Here is a 14,795-nt window from a genome sequence, read left to right on the forward strand (position 1 = left end):
ATGATGAAAATCCTAAGAACCTTAAACCTAAGTTACAGAAACACCACCCCACTGCTTCCCCATTTCTTGTTCATTTTCCTGATCTGATTACCAGGACCTTAAAAAGACCCAGAGAACATTCTTGTGCAACGAATGCCCCTCTCACCGGCCCCCAGGCAGCGTCCCCGCCGCCCACGCCGCACCTGCCCTAGCGCCCGGTCGCCCAGCTCCGCCTCCCTCGGGCCTCACCAGCCCGCCCGGCCCAGCGCGGGACAAAGCACCGCCGCGGGCCCGACCTTGGCGCCGCCCAAGTCGGCCGCACAAAGCGCCGCACTTCCGGCAGCGCAAGTCTCCGCCGAGCCCCTCGAGTGCCCCGCCCGCACTCACCGCGCCGCGGCGGCGGCCTGGGCCTCGATGACCAGCGCTCGCCGGCCCGGGGCGGGCTCGGGGGTCGGGCTCGGCGAGGGGCGCGCGCCGCGGAGGCCTGCTCCGATGCGGGGCTGAGCCGCGAGGCCCCGGTTGCCGCCGCCGCCTCCCCGGCCCGCGTTCCCGCTCGCCCCGCTCGGTCCGGTCCGCCTCTTCGCAGCCCGCGCTCCCCGCCAACGCTACGCAGCTGCCGAGCTCCAACCTCACTTCCGCCTAGAGCCCGCCGCGGCGGGGGCGCGCCGGCACGTGACCTCACGGCACCTTCCGGTCTCGGAGCTGGCGTGCGCGCTCCCGCTGGCGTCCGAGAAGCTCCCGGATGCGGAGGCAGCGGGGAGCTTCGCGACGCGGAGATCCTCGGGCCGAGTCCTTGGGCTCTCGGAGTTTGGAGCTTGGAGGGCTGAGTGCCTGAGAGATCATCAGCGCCCGGGGCGTATCTGTTGACTTTTTCGAACAAACGCTCATGTTTTTCCTCACGCTATCTTTGCGCTCTTCGTGCAGTGTGGAAAGAACACAGTGGAACATAATTATAGGGTTTTATTAACTTCTTAAAAAAATGTATTTTTTTTAAATTTTCAAACAGCGCCGCACTACAGGCACCCTCGTGTAAATGCTGCCGCGGCGAAGGGGCTGCGCCTCTGCAGACTGTCAGGCTCCGCGCCCCTGGCCGGGGTGGTCGGAGGAGCGGGAAGGCCCCGCTGCCGGCCGGGCATCCTGGGACTCGGCGCTGGCACCGCCCGGGCTCGCGGAGCCGCCACGCTGGTCGCCAGCGCGCTCCGGCGCTCTTTGCGTTCGCTGTTTTCGATGCTCTGCATTCATTAAGTCACTTAATACTCATAATAAGCCGTTTTACAAATGAGGAAATTAAGGCACGAAGAGGTTGACAACGTTCTTCGAGAGCACACAACTCCTAGGAAGCCGACCCGGGATTGAAACCCCAACGTCTGGCTTCAGAGCACTTGCTCAGAAAGAGGGAGTTTTGGCTTTGCGCTTTCCCAGAGCTGCACTTGCTGTCTCTGCAACGTTACTTGGACCCACAGGTTCCCTGCGTGAGCTGAGAGCCGATGGGTCTGCCTTGGAGAAAGGTGAAGGAATCCTGTGGCCTGTACTCAGCAGGAAGAGTCCAGGCAGTCTACCTTGCCCTGACCAAGCTGAGAACATCTGCTACGGTTCCTAAAGACTTTTTACTTGGCATCTCTAAGATTTCAGTGCAGGTTAAAATAGTTGCAAAGGACTTGATTTTTGGCACGCTGTAAGTGATGATGGTTTTAAATAAAACGGGATGTTATTCTTTAAAATATACCCACCATGGTGATTCGATTCCCACTATTTTCCATTTTAAAAATACATGAATTAGTTCTGGGCTTCCCTGGTGGCGCAGTGGTTAAGAATCCTCCTGCCAATGCAGGGACACGGGTTCGAGCCCTGGTCCGGGAAGATCCCACATGCTGCGGAGAAGCTAAGCCCGTGAGCCAAAACTACTGAAGCCCGAGCGCCTGGAGCCCATGCTGTGCCGCAGGAGAAGCCACCGCAATGAGAAGTCCGCGCACCGCAACGAAGAGTAGCCCCCGTTCGCCGCAACTAGAGAAAGCCCGCCGGCAGCAACGAAGACCCAATGCAGCCAAAAATAAATAAAATTAATTAATTAATTTTTTAAAATACATGAATAAGTTCTGTAACAGTGTGAAATTCCATTCCTGCTTTTTCTCCTTAAACTCCTGCTTCCATAGCACTGCCCCTGGAGAATTTAACCCTAATATATTGTCTGTTGAGCGTCATTTTTTTAAGTCTCTTGTATCTGTCAGGATAGCTAGGAAATGCTGCAGTAACAAGCCCCAAATCTCAGTGTCTTCACACAATAGAGGTTTATTTCTCACTTAATCAACAGATCCAAAGCAAGTGGTATCATTTAAAAAACTACACAAACAGGAGAATCCAGCAGCAAGTGATAATTGAAGTGAGAAAAAAAAAGATAGCTGTCATGTATCTAAATAACTAATTAGACGATAAAATAGAAGAAAAGATCCATTTTATACAAGGTTACTTACAGGAAAAATAAACCAATATATAAATATAACAATATAATACCTAGCAATAAACTTTCGTAAGAGTTGTGCAAGATCTATATGAATAAAATTTAAAATAACCACCAAATGGCACAAAAGAACACTTAAATTCATGGAGAAAAACATATTCTTGGATAATTCTTCTAAATTTATTAATTTAATACAATTCCTATCAAACACCAATAATTATTTTTAAGTAGATAAAGTAATTCTAATTTACACATGAGGAAAAAATCAACAAGAAAAATCGAAAGCAAGAATATCTGGGAAAATCCCTGGCGGCCCAGTGGTTAGGACCTTGCTCTTTTACTGCCAAGGGCCTGGGTTCAATCCCTGGTTGGGGAACTAAGATCCTGCAAGCCGTCCTGCGTGACCAAAACAACAACAACAAAAAACAAAAAAAAACTGCCAGGAAAACTTTGAAAATAAGGAGTAATAGTGAGGGGGCTACTAAACCTATCAGACAAGAAAACATATTTAAAATTCTCAATCAACAGTGTGTCACAGATGCATAAATAGACCAATGGAATATAACAGAAAATTCAGAAATACAAATTATTTTAGGAAGATGGTATCTGGTAAAGGTAACATCTCAAGTCACTGGGCAGAAAGATGGACTGTTTAATAAATGGTATTGGGACAGAAATATAGCCATCTGAAAAAATGTAAAATTGAATCTATACCTTACACCATACCAGAATAAAATCCAAATGAAAAAAGATATAAATGTACAACCATGGAATCATAAAGAACAAGAAGAAAACATGGAAAATTATTTTTAAACCATGGAGTAAAGAAAGCCTTTTTAAACTGCCTCTCAAAATTCAGACACCATGGCTATGAAAAACTTTGGTTTGACAAAAATCACCATGAGCATAGTAAAAAGACATGATTAACGAGGAAGAAATAGTCCCAACACATATCATAGTCAAAGGGCTAATCTCCTTAATATTCAAAGAGCTTCCAGAAGTCAGTAAGAGAAAGTCCTAAAACTCAGTAGAAATTGAGAGTTCACAGAAAAAGAAATATGGCTCATAAACCTATGAAAAAAAAATTTCAGCCTCACTCATGAAAAGAAAAATGCAAGTTAAAACTCTTTGAGGTAGCATCTTTTCACCTATTTGATTGGCAAGCATCAAAAAAAAGTGACTATTGTTGAGGCTGTAGGGAAGCAGACACATTGCTGGAATGGAGAGGGGACCATTTGATGATGTGTATCAAGAACAAATATACAGAAAACTTTTCATCCAACAATTCCACTTCTGGGAGTTGCTCTACAAAGAAATTCTCTGAAGTGTAAAATGAAATAGGTTCAAGTTTATTCATTGCAGTATTGCTAAGAGTAGGAAAATACCCTAAGCAACCCTAGTGTTTGTCCTAAAGGACTGACTGAGTAATATACTCCATAACTCAAGAAAGAAATGAGCAACCTTTCTATATACTGAAAAGGAAATATCTTCAAGGTAGACTGTTAAATGAACAAAGCAAAGAGTAGAACTGCTGTTATGGGCTGAACTGTGTCCCTTACTCTCAATTCATGTACAGAAGCCCTAAACCCCAGTGCCTCAGAATGGAATTGTATTTGCAGATAGAACCTTTAAAGAGGTAATTAAGTTAAAATGAGGTCAGTAGGGCGGGCCCTAATCCAATCTGACTGCTATCTTTATAAGAAGAGGAGATTAGGATACAGACAAGATAGATCTATGGACAACCATGTGAGTAGATGACCAAGCCAAGCAAGCCAAGGAGAGAGGCCTCAGGAGAAAGCAATCTTGTCAGCACCTTCATCTTGGACTTCCAGCCTCCAGAACTGTGAGAACATCAATTTCTGTTGTCTAAATTGTCTTGTCTGTGGTATTTGTTATGGCAGACTTAGCCAAATGATTCAACTGTGCTAAAGAAGATTATGTAAAAAAAGGGGAAATGAAAATATATATTTGTATTTACTTTCATACAAACACAAATAATTGTAAAAATCCAAGAAAGTATTGGGTGGGCCAAAAGGTTCATTCAGTTTTTTCTGTAAGACGGCTCTAGTAGCGCTTAGTTGTCTGTAACTTCATTCGAAACAATTTAGTTAGATTGTATGTGACAGCTGTCATATCAGCATGCATTTAAAAAAAGACATCAAAATTGGTGAATTTTTGTGTAGCCATTTTAATATTGAAGATGGAAGAAAAAAGCAACAATTTTGGCATATTATGCTTTATTATTTCAAGAAAGGTTAAAAACGCAACTGAAACGCACAAAAAGATTTGTGCAGTGTACGGAGAAGGTGCTGTGACTGATCAAACATGTCAAAAGTGGTTTGTGAAGTTTCGTGCTGGAGATTTCTCGCTGCACTATACTCCATGGTTGAGTAGACCAGTTGAAGTTGATAGCGATCAAATCGAAACAACAATTGAGAACAATCAACATTATACCACATGGGAGATAGCCGACATACTCAAAATATCCAAATCAAGCGTTGAAAATCATTTGCACCAGCTTGGTTATGTTCATCACTTTGATGTTTGGGTTCCACACAAGTTAAGCAAAAAACACCTTCTTGACCATATTTCCGCATGTGATTCTCTACTGAAACGTCATGAAAACGTTCCGTTTTTAAAACAAATTGTGATGGGTGATGTAAAGTGGCTACTGTATAACAATGTGGAACGGAAGAGATCATGGGGCAAGCGAAATGAAGCACCACCAACCACACCAAAGGCTGATCTTCATTCCAAGAAGGTGATGTTGTGTATATGGTGGGATTGGAAGGGAGTCTTCTATTATGAGCTCCTTCTGGAAAACCAAACAATTAATTCCAACAAGTACTGCTCCCAATTAGATCAACTGAAAGCGGCACTCAAAAAAAGCGTCCAGAGTAGTCAACAGAAAACGCATAATCTTCCATCAGGATAATGCAAGACCATATGTTTGATGACCAGGCAAAAACTGTTACAGCTTGGCTGGGAAGTTCTGATTCATCCGCTGTATTCACCAGACATTGAGCCTTGGGATTTCCATTTATTTCGATCTTTAAAAAATTCTCTTAATGGAAAAAATCTCAATTCCCGGGGAGACTGTAAAAGGCACCTGGAACAGTTCTTTGCTCAAAAAGATAAAAAAGTTTTGGGAAGATGGAATTGTGAAATTGCCTGGAAATTGGCAGAAGGTAGTGGAACAAAAGGGTGAATACGTTGTTCAATAAAGTTCTTGGTGAAAATGAAAAATGTGTCTTTTATTTTTACTTAAAAAACTGAAGGCACTTTTTACCCCACCCAATAGCAGCAGTGCTTACCTGTGGTGAGACTAGGGACTGAGTGGACCCTGAGCAAATCTGGGATACAGGTGAGAATGATCATTTTCAAGGTTTGTTTTTCTTTTGCACTGCATGAATATATTACATGTTCTAAAATTAAATTAAAAATAAATAAAAATCTTATATTTTGATGAGAGTATAAAATGGTATAATCATTTTGGAAAAATGTATGGTCATTTCTTTTAAAAAAATAAGCATACACCTATCCTATCACCCAGCAAATTGAAGGTATCTGCCAAAGAGAAATGAAAGCATACCTTAATGCAAAGAATTGTACAGGAATTTTCATAACAGTTTTTTTTAACATCTTTATTGGAGTATAACTGCTTTACAGCGTTTGTGTTAGTTTCTGCTGTATGACTAAGTGAATCAGCTATATGCATACGTATATCCCCATATCCCCTCCCTCTTGCGTCTCCCTCCCACCCTCCCTATCCCACCTCTCTAGGTGGTCACAAAGCACCAAGCTGATGTCCCTGTGCCATGAAGCTGCTTCCCACTAGCCAGCTATTTTACATTTGATAGTGTATATATGTCAATGCTACTCTCTTACTTCGTCCCTGCTTACCCTTCCCCTCCCCGTGTCCTCAAGTCCATTCTCCACATCTGTGTCTTTATTCCTGTCCTGCCCCTAGGTTCATCAGAACCATATTTTTTCTTTTTAGATTCCATATATACGTGTTAGCATATGCTATTTGTTTTTCTCCTTCTGACTTACTTCACTGTGTGTGACAGACTCGAGGTCCATCCACCTCACTACAAATAACTCAATTTCATTTCTTTTTATGGCTGAGTGATATTCCATTCTATATATGTGCCACATCTTCTTTATCCATTCATCTGTCGATGTTCACTTAGGTTTCACAGCAGTTTTATTGTTAATAACCAAAAACTGGGATGAGACCATGCATCTACCCTCAGGAGAACAATAGCTAATCAAGCTCAGTGGTGTGCGGGGTGACTTTCAATGCTTAACACTGGCTCCCGGAATCCAAGAGACACATTTTCAGGAATTTGGCAAGCCAGACTTTATTAAAAATTGAATTATAGGAACTTGATGTAAAGACAAAAGGAATAAATCCTCAAAATTCACCCTTTCCTCATTACCATCTTGTTGCCTGTACCCTGAGGCTCTTGGCAGCTTTGGGACCTGCCAGGTGGAAACTTGGAGCTACACTAGGCTGAGGGCTCCCTTCCTGCCTCCCTCCCTTGGCGTCACCTCTGGAGCCTGAAATCCGCCAGGGCAAGAATGCAACTCATGGGATAATAGTAATCAGGGCTTGATTTATTGTTTTGTTAATTTTATAGATTTATGCATATGATGGAGATAATATTAATAATGCAGATTAAAATTTAAAAGGGGTGGTGTCTGTAGGTATCACATTGTGAGTAGAACAAAAAAATTTACAAAATATTCTCCTAATATTAAAAAACTATTACTATCCTATTCAGCAAAGAAGTCACTCACGTCATTGATAAACAACTGAAGTTCCAACAAGGTTATTTTGCTTTGATCTTACTAGTTAACATAAAGGAAATAGCAACCCAGAGTACTCTGAGACACAAGAACGATAAGGTGTTTAAGCTTTGCAGTAGATTGGTATGCAGCAATAGATAATCAATCATGAGCACCAGCCCACTCCAGGCTCAGGTCACGAAATCAATCTAGTGATTCATTGTCTGCATTTTTAAACATGGATTAGACTGGAAAATAAGAATGTAGAGCATGTGGCACAAGAGTAAGGGTAAGTATTGTTTGGTAAAAAGTTATTTTTATATAAATTTTTTTACTCATATGTTATGTACTGAGTTATGAAGTAAATTTATTATTGTAGGTGGGAGTCAGACAGTTTGAAAATATTATGCTAAGGCACTTGCCTAGAAGCAGAATTGTTTGGTCATAGGGTACATGCACCTTAAAACTTACTAGGTAGTGCTGAATTGTTCTTTAAAGTGTTTGTAACAAGCTACACTATCCCCACTAAGATTTGAACTCTGGTACCTTCACATATTTGTCACATTTACCATGAAGTTTTAGATTTTTGCCAAACAGGTAGGTATGAAATTGTATCTCAGGATTTTTCTTTTTTTTTAGTTGAAGTAGTTGGTTTACAATATTGTGTTAGTTTCAGGTATACAGCAAAGTGATTCAGTTATATAGATATATATATTTTTTTCAGTTTATTTTCCATTATAAGTTATTACAAGATACTGAATATTATTTCCTGTGTTAAACAGTAAATCCTTGTTGCTTATCTATTTTATATATAGTAGTGTGTTCAGGATTGTTTTAATTTCCATTTCTTACATACCTGATGTACATCCTTGTAAACAATTTTTGGCTGGAGTTTCTGTTTATTATGGGATAGTTACCTCAAAGAATTACTGGTTTAAAGAGTATGAAGTATTTTTTTTTTTTTTTTTTTTTTTTTGGTGGTGCCACGCGGCTTGAGGGGATCTTAGTTCCCTGACCAGGGATTGAACCCAGGCCCTCAGCAGTGAAAGTGCAGAGTCCTAACTATTGGGCCACCAGGGAATTCCCAAGTATGAAGTATTTTAAACCTCTTGATATTATCAAATTTTATTCCAGGATTGTACCAATTTACATTTGCACAAGCAAGTGTATCACAGTGACCATCTCATTAAATCCTTCTATTGAGTATTTCACTAAAAATCCTTTAAAATTTCCCACTATCTTTTAGATAGCTGGTGGGAAGCTGCTGCATAGCACAGGGAAATCAGCTCAGTGCTTTGTGACCACCTAGAGGGGTGGGATAGGGAGGGTGGGAGGGAGGCTCAAGAGGGAGGAGATATGAGGATATATGTATATGTATAGCTGATTAAATTTTTAAAAAATCTTTTAAAATTTGATCACTGAAAATCTATATTTCATTTGTTTTAATTTGCAATTGCTAGATTGCAGGCAAGATTCATTTAAAAATATTGCATTCATTAAAAAATGTTGCATTCACATTTTTTCTTTTGTGAATGATTTATTCATATTTCCTTTGTCTTTTATTTTTTTTTATATTTATTCATTTGGCTGTGTCGGACCTTAGTTGCAGCACATGGGATCTTTGTTGCGGCATGTGGGATTTTTAGTTGTGGAATGTAGGATCTAGTTCCCTGACCAGATATAAAACCCAGGCCCCCTGCATTGGGAGCGTGGAGTCTTAGCCACTGGACCACCATGGAAGTCCCTTTGCCTGTTTTTATATTGGAGTCTTAGTGTTTTTCTTGTCAACTATATATAAACTGAGGGTTTAATAGGAAAATAGCACTGTTTTCTGCTCACCATCTAGCTGGAGGCAAAGTTTTTGAGAGCACAAAACTCTGTTTTGGTTCTGCACATTGGGTTGAACACAGAGATCTATGTCTCTTCCCTTCCAAGGCCCTATTAAGGTAAAAGAAAATGTATTTGTAAAAGTCCTGGAAAATAAGTTAAGGGCATTGTCAGTTAACCAAACATTTTGAGACAATTGAGCATGAGAGAAAGCAATTGGGCTTGGAGGCTTCTGATTCAAGATGGCAGATCAAGAATACACTTTTACACTTCTATTTTCTCCTTAGACTTTTATGAAATAGATGATAGATGTTTAAAAAATAATAGGCAGCACAGAAAACTGAAGCAGTAGTAGAGGCCCTGGTTGGGTGGGGGAGGGAAAGGACTCACTTTCAAGTGGATGGTTCAAATAGGCAAAAAAACCTGCAACCCAGAGCAAGTGTGATGGGGGCAGAGGGGAAAGGTGGTGAGAAATGGGCCTGTAAACAAGAACAGTAACTGCAAGGCTGCCTGTGCCACAGCTACACCCCATCTCCCTTCCCCATTCTTGTGTGCATTGGGAGTTTCATGCTTATAGTGGGCAAAAACCCAACTGCTCTCCTCAAAAGAAATTGACTCAACTGAAGAAAGCCAAGGCTTCTCAGCAGATGTCGAGGGCAAAATAAAGTCAAATATAAGTGCACAAAACTCATTGTTTCCTACCCAATAGAGGCAGTTCCAGCATTTCCTCATAGGAGGAGCAAAAGTGTATCAAGCTCAGTGGAAGAGCTTCCTATTCCTGAGCTGGACTTTGCTTTGGCTCAACCCACACTCTGTTCTCACTAGAATTGTATGTCTGTTGGGATGGATTTGGGGTACTGATGAAAATTGTGGGGCTGGTGAAGTCCAACTGCTCTACCCTAAGTGGCACATCTGCTATAGATAGATAGAGAGATAGATAGATAGGTGCTGCAGGAAAATAAAAAGTAATCCAACAAAGAGAACATGAGAGCTGTGATTCATTTAGAAAAGGTAAAGGAAGCTGGAAATACAAGGATGTCTATTACCTCCTGTTACTTGGAAGATTCTCATTCCAGATTATGTGGGATTGGCAGGGGGATGATATTTTACTTCATGTCCTATTTAGCTTTTCTTTTTCAACCACAAGAACGTATCACTTTCTTTTTTGCAATAAAGAAAGAGTACTAGTAATTGGGAAGTGGGGCTAATCAGGTCATAATTTGGTTTGCCTGGGTTGAGGACCACACATTGTATGGAGCCAAGGAGTCAAGCAGCTGATGGAAGCAGAGACCCAGTGTGGTTCCCTGAAGCACACCTTTCAGTATTGGCCACATGTTTCGTACTGGGAGATGTGTGGCTTACCCAACGTTAGCCTTCTCCCTACTGTAATTTTCTTGTCAGCAGGCTTGGACAGAAAGCCAATTTTATTAACCAGAAAACTTACTAGTGGGTGCACCTGCTCCAGTTCCCAGAACATCTACCTTCACCAAACTGGATTCAAGTATTACTTTTTCTTGTTGTTAAGTTGTTAAAGTGATTAAGTTGTTTGAGTGATGCATTAAAGAAAATTTGGAAAGTACAGAAAAGTAGGAAGAAGAAATAAGTCATGCACAATCCCATCACTCAAAGACAATATGTTAGTGTATTTTTGGACACTCCAAATCCCTGAAAGATAGGTACCTAACACTGAAGGTAGTCAGAGTTAGACTTGTAGCTCTACAGAGAGAGGTCAGTATCCCCCGACGATATTGAGGGACTATACCCTTCACTCAGTTTCCCCTAAAGTTAACATCTTACATAACCATGGTGCACTTGTCAAAACTAAAAATAGCTAATAATTACAATTAACTAAAATCAAGAATTTATTTGGAATTTACAATTTTTTTCACTAACATTTTTTTTCCCCTGTTACAGGATCCCATCCAGGACACTACACTGCATGTGAGTCTTTCTTTGTTTTTCATGACCTTCATAGTTTTGAGGAATACTGGTGAGGTTTTTTTTTTTTTAATATTTATTCATTTATTTATTTGGCTGTGCTGGGCCTTAGCTGCGGCACGCGGGATCTTTTATTTGCAGCATGTGGGATCTAGTTTCCTGAGCAGGGATCAAACCTGGGCCCCCTACATTGGGAGCGCGGAGTCATAGCCACTGGACCACCAGGGAAGTCCCTGGTGAGGTATTTTGTGGAATATCCCTCAATCGGGATTTGTCTGCTGTTTTTCTCATAGTTAGACTGGGGCTATGCTTGTTTTGGGGAGTAAGACTGCAGGAAAAGTGACCTTGTCATTATGTGTATCAAGGGTAAATACTATCAACAAGACTTATTGCTGTTGATGTTAACCTTGATCACGTGGTTGAGTAGCGTTTGTCAGGTTTCTCCTCCGTAGAAGTTATTTTTCCCCTTTCCAACACTGCACTCTGGGAGGAAGTGACCATGCACAGCCCACGCTCAGGGGTGCGTGGGTGGAGATTAATACACCCTCTGTATGGAGCATGATTAATTAGAATTCTTCTATAAGGAAGAGTTAGCTCCTCTCCCCAGTAATGTATTTAATTATTTATTTACAGCAGAATGGACTCTAATATACTTATTTTATATTCTAAGTTATAACTGTGCCAGGTTTGGGCACTGGAAGCTGTTTCAGGTTGACTCCTATGTCCCTTGACAGGCCTACACGCATTATTTTTGAGCATTCCGCACTTCTGGCGCTACACGATGCTCCAATCAGCTGTACTTTCCCCGAAGCAGTTCTAGAGTCAGTCGTTTCTCTAAAGAGCCCTGCCCGGCTCCTTTCACTGGAGGGTGGTACTTATAAGCAAGATCACGGGGCCTACAGTTCCTCTTCAGGTGAAACTTAAGCCTGCGCACCCCGCGCAACAGCCAGGCTTGCCCGGGCCCCACCGAACCTCCCGGCCTGCAGTGCGTGCCGTGCGCATGCGCGCCGGGGAGACGTGCCGTCGGACGGCAGCCAAGACGCTGGCGTGAGGCAGTCGGAGCCGAGGAGCTCGGCAGTGTCCTTGCGCTCCCGCCCTGCTTCGGTACGTGGCTGCGGCCGGAGGCTTTGCAGGTGAATGTTCCTGTCCGGTCCGGGCGACCCAGACCCCCTCGGGCCGGGCTCACCCACCCCACGCTCTTCCAGGGAGACCCCAGGCCCGCGCCCTCCGCTCCCCACCCCGAGCGTCGGTCCCTCCGGAGCCTCTCCAGGAGACTCCCGTCAGCGCCCCCCAGCCCCACCCGAGTCCTTCCCCTCTCCTCTCCCCTTCCTTCCTCTCCTCCCCACTCCCCTTCCCCCTCGCCTCCCTTCCCCGGATCCCTCCGGAGCCTCCCCTAGAGCCGCCCGCTCGCCGCCCCTCCGGAGCAGACCCCCCTCCCCTTCCCCCTCCCCCGGTCAGTCTAGAGTCTCCCCTGGAGCCGCCCGCCCCGCCAGAGCGCTCCTGCTGCCGCCCCCCTTCCTGCAGGTGATCCCCGCCGGCCACCCCGCCTTTCTGCCCGCGGGGCGCAGGTCTCCGGCCCTGCAGCCCGTCTGGTCGAGGGGATTGGGGCTCTTTTTGGTTATCCTGCCGCCCGGAGGTCGCAACCTCCTTAAGGAGTCCGGAATGGCATTGAAGCTGTGCGCTCTCGGGTGGGGCCCGCCTCCGCTCGTTTCACCTACTCTTGGTTTTGCAGTGTCGTTGGCTCTAAGTGCTTGGTGTTGTATTATAGGTCTTTTTCCACGTTTGATTCTCTCACCTAACTACATGGGGAACCCCGAAGGTCAGGGGTTTTCATTTCGCGTCAGAGTAGTGTTTTTTGTTTGCTTTTAACTCAAAAATAGAGTAATTTACACAGAAAAGTCTGCATAAATGACCGAATAGTAAAGTTCCAGGTTTTCAGCGTGAGTGGGGGAAAGGAATGAGGTGGGATGATCACAGTGTCAAAAGATCCAGGGGAACATGCGTGGTTAATTCCAAACGCTGTTGACTCCTGAGAAGCTTTCGTTGTTTTAATACCTCCTCTGACTAGGACGCGGTGGAGCCTCTGCCAGGGGGAGCGGCGCTTAGTCTAAAGGGAGGGAAGTTCCTGGGTCTTGGTAGTCTTTGAGGAAACCAGCGCCAATGCAGGAAGTGACTTGTGTAAAAGTCACGAGGGGAATTAGGGCCCAAGCTGGGACTGTTAACTACCTGTTTATTTACGACGCTTAATGTTTGTCTGACAAATTAATGACCAAAATATCTGTGTATGTGTGCATGTGCTTCTGCGACTGGTTCTCTTGTGCTCAGGAGTGGCCCCTGGGCTGGGCTGATGGTTATTGATGGGAGGTGGGTATTGGGAAGAGAGCTGGGCAGGTGCTTGTCTGGGCTTCCCTTGTGCTTGGTGTTTACTCAGTGGGGTAGTGATTCCTTAACTCCCCCCATCTCTGAGGGCAGGAATCAAGCATATGTTGCAGGATTATCCTGGCAGATAAGAGTGTCTCGCACAGTGTAGGTGGTCAGTAAATGCTTCCTGAAGGAGGCTGCAGAAAAGAGCTCAGAACCTGACAATGGTTCTTTACTAGCATATTTTTAATGGTGTTAGCACATTCTGTAGGTAAATTTCCTGATAATCTCAGGGACTGAATTTGTGAAATGTATAGGTCAGTGGTACAGAAAGAACAGATACCACTCTTGAGGTAGTCATATTACTCCTTGGGGGAAGACAGAGGTTTCTCTTTTCTTTTCTTTCTTTTTTTTTAAATTAATTTTTATTGGAGTATAGTTGTTTTACAATGTTCTGTTTCTGCTGTACAGCAAAGTGAATCAGCTATACGTATACATATATCCCCTCTTTTTTGGATTTCCTTCCCATTTAGGTCACCACAGAGCACTGAGTAGAGAAGTTTTTCTTGACTCTCTCTAGAAGGTTTGCTATACTTCCTAGCTTGCCATCCTACATTAATATTTGGGTTCTTTCTCCTTTCCTCTGTCTTTTTTCTTTTTTACTGGATGTCTAAAGAAATTAAAGAATTACTTTATTAGTGTCAGTAACTGCCAAAAACTGCTGAGTAAAATAAACTATTAAAAATGTTACAAAAAGTGGGCTAGTTGAACCAGTCATGTTTTATTTGTTGTGTATTTGCTTCTGAACTTGATCATGAGGCCAGAGTTGAACTTTCTTGCCTCTTTGTTTTAGTCTGTCTGTCCTTTGATGAGTGCTTATTATTGGGCTTGTTATTAAGAACTGATTGCTACCTGAAATGGCCAACACCACATATGAACTGACTGGGATGGATCACCCAGTCCTTCTTGTCCCCTGTGTCGTTTTGGAGTCCTTGAAGAACAGAGTTTTCCTCTCTTTGATAAGGAAACAACTTTCACAGCTAAAATAATAGTTCTTCTAGTTAACACATTCTGAAAGTAGATTTCCTGATAATCTCAGGGACTGAATTTGTGAAATGTGTAGGTCAGTGGTACAGAAAGAACAGATACCACTCTTTTCTTTTCTTTTTTTTTTTGGCCACGCTTCGCAGCTTGTGGGATCTTAGTTCCCCGACGAGAGATCAAACCTGGGCTCTTGGCAGTGAGAGCACGGAGTCCTAACCACTGGACCGTCAGGAAGTCCCCAGATATCACTCTTGAGGTAGTCATATTATTCCTTGGGAAGATAGAGTGCTAACTAGAGGAGCCAGGCAAAGTGGGTTTTCAGTTCAGAACTGTCAGATTCTAAAGGCAATATTCTTTCCACCTCTTAAGTTGGTCCCTTTTGGATTCAATGATTTTT

The 14,795-nt window shown here is 43.3% G+C and overlaps 2 protein-coding genes across 5 annotated transcripts in view; one reads left to right on the top strand and one right to left on the bottom strand.

The window, feature by feature from the left end:
- FAM168B (family with sequence similarity 168 member B) overlaps nucleotides 1–500 on the bottom strand; it is a 35,578-nt gene extending 35,078 nt beyond the window's left edge. The window contains exon 1 of the mRNA XM_004276882.4: nucleotides 367–500. The gene's annotated coding sequence lies outside the window, so the exon portion shown is untranslated. The remainder of the gene's footprint in view (nucleotides 1–366) is intronic.
- An 11,502-nt stretch (nucleotides 501–12,002) lies between these two features.
- PLEKHB2 (pleckstrin homology domain containing B2) overlaps nucleotides 12,003–14,795 on the top strand; it is a 57,253-nt gene continuing 54,460 nt past the window's right edge. For 2 of the 4 annotated variants that reach the window (XM_012535603.3, XM_004276880.4), the window contains exon 1: nucleotides 12,004–12,126. The gene's annotated coding sequence lies outside the window, so the exon portion shown is untranslated. Of the gene's footprint in view, nucleotides 12,127–14,795 lie in introns of all 4 variants that reach the window. The other 2 variants (XM_033400192.2, XM_004276879.4) reach the window with 2 other exon arrangements.

The sequence above is a fragment of the Orcinus orca genome, chromosome 7 (assembly GCF_937001465.1).
Source record: "Orcinus orca chromosome 7, mOrcOrc1.1, whole genome shotgun sequence".
NCBI lineage: Eukaryota > Metazoa > Chordata > Mammalia > Artiodactyla > Delphinidae > Orcinus > Orcinus orca.